General features: G+C 40.3%; 1 protein-coding gene across 1 annotated transcript in view; it reads right to left on the bottom strand.

The window, feature by feature from the left end:
* LOC101859098 (DNA excision repair protein ERCC-8) overlaps window positions 1-2,276 on the bottom strand; it is a 15,257-nt gene that overhangs the window by 10,199 nt on the left and 2,782 nt on the right. The gene's annotated exons all lie outside the window — the stretch shown is intronic.

The following is a 2,276-nucleotide window of genomic DNA, read 5'->3' as shown; positions in this document are numbered from 1 at the left end:
CCCCCCCCCCCTCCCAAGAAATAAAAAAAGAATAAACTCCCTTTCCTCCTCCCCCCGGAACCGGGGAATATTATATAGCCCCCCTCTCACACTCTCTCTTTTTTTATATCTTGCCCCCCCCCCCAGTGAGAAGAAAGAAAAATAATTGTCGGTTGTCGCGTCTTGTAGTTGCTGTCACCTGTGGATACACTCGTACATTCTTCCTTTCACCCGCTCTTTCACTCACACTGTCTCTCCATCCACAGTTCAACTCGTCATACGTTCAAAAGTTGCCCAATGATCATGTTTAGTTAGTGTGTGTATAAGTTTGTGTGTGTACATGTGCATGATGGTGGTGGGTGTGGGGTGGGTGTTACTGAAGGGTATAGGCGGGCTTGCCATGTGGTGTTCCTTCCCAGACCAGAGGGGCAGAATGAAAGTTGGCGCCGAACTCTCGCAATAAATAGGCAAAAAAATCACGAGACCGGAAGCCGGAAACCGTTCGGAGAAATAAAGATCGGCACTATTTCTCTGAACGTTCGGCGAAATAGTCACTTCGCAAAAAGAATTTAACTTAGCCCCCTGCCAATAATCCGGTATTACATTTTCGCGGATAATTGCATTCCCATCATGAATTTTACTAATTTTGGGTCCCTGATCAGGAAAATCGTATTATTTGTTTTTTAATTGACGAATATTTAGGAAATTTTTGGAATGCATTTTCAAGTCCGCCTGGGGCAACATCAAAGAAGCCGCTCCCTCGTCGTCGTGCCTTCAGTTCCCTGGCCAGGAAATATCTGGCGTCGCCGGATATCTTGTGGTTGGACTGAGAACCCTTCGCCTTCAATATCGAGAGCATTTCTCATTTCCACACTCAGTTTTACCGGGAAGTTGACAGGATGCCGGCCATCCTTTCGATATCCTACAGTTTGTCCATCAACCAACTGTTAGCCCTACGTCTAAATGGGGCCTTAGTGCTTTTAGTCCCCAAAAAGTAGTTCCTGCAGGCGGTCTGCTAATCTTCAAATTTTACCAACATTAATAATATTATACCAACTAGATTCTAGATCTAGAGCCTATGTACGGCATACCGTCACCTTAGTGTTTTGTGACGACTATTTCCGGAAGTGAACTTTTGTATTACCATAACTTCGGTCCTTTCAAAAAGAGTGACCTTATTTAGGCCACATATGGCCTAAATAAGCTAAACCCCCCTCCCTTACCTTATTTAGGCCACAGGTGGCCTAAATAAGCTAAACCCCCCCTCCCTTACCTTATTTAGGCCTCACCTGTGGCCTAAATAAGCTAAACCCCCCTCCCTTACCTTATTTAGGCCACACCTTTTTATACAAAGTCACAGAAATATTCCTTTTGTGCTTATTGAGGTACAGTGCAGGGTGATTTTACCTTCAAGGATAATTGGACAAAATGGGCAACATCTTTATTGCTAATGGTCATATTTAGACAAATCCTATATCATTGTCTTTTTTTTTCTTAACTGCTCATGGTTATTAAAGAGTAAGCCAACTAGGCAGTAATTTCGGATTCCTAATACTAATATTATGGGCATTCTTAAAATTTTTTAACTTGTTTTTACCGCTTTTCTCAACGTAAAACGGATTCCGTAAAAAAACAGAACAACAATGACCTTATCTTTCTTTTTCAAAGTATTGTGCATATATATGTGTGAAACTATATATTCTATGCTTTCATGTACATGAAAAAAGCTAATAAAGGCAAGCAAAATGTTCTTCAGATACATAGATCTAGTAGTAGGCCCACTGGAATTTTTTTATAAACCGGGAAAGATGACCAGAAAATAACAAAATTATTTTATGATCTTCACTTGCACTTGCAATTTTTTGGACAAATTATAGTCTACCTCATTGTCTTTTTTTCCCCGCATTTTTCTTCACTATTCATGACAACTGGCATGTATTGTTTTCAGTTATTATCAAAAAAGTGGATAGGCTTTGGGATTGAGAAAAATTTTGCGTATTGTGCTTTGTTCTTTACAATATTCATTATGGCTATGATTTATAAGTTGTACACTGAGACAAAACCGTACTAAATGAGAAAGGTGCACCATTATGAAAGTGGAACGAACTCAGTCGCCTGAAAAGGGTAGTTTGAGCATGTGTGGCCTAAATAAGCTAAACCCCCCTCCCTTACCTTATTTAGGCCACACCTTTTTATACAAAGTCACAGAAATATTCCTTTTGTGCTTATTGAGGTACAGTGCAGGGTGATTTTACCTTCAAGGATAATTGGACAAAATGGGCAACATCTTTATTGCT

This window comes from Aplysia californica, unplaced genomic scaffold (genome assembly GCF_000002075.1).
Source record: "Aplysia californica isolate F4 #8 unplaced genomic scaffold, AplCal3.0 scaffold00145, whole genome shotgun sequence".
Taxonomy (NCBI): Eukaryota; Metazoa; Mollusca; class Gastropoda; order Aplysiida; family Aplysiidae; genus Aplysia; species Aplysia californica.
This window is presented reverse-complemented; position numbering and strand designations above follow the sequence as displayed.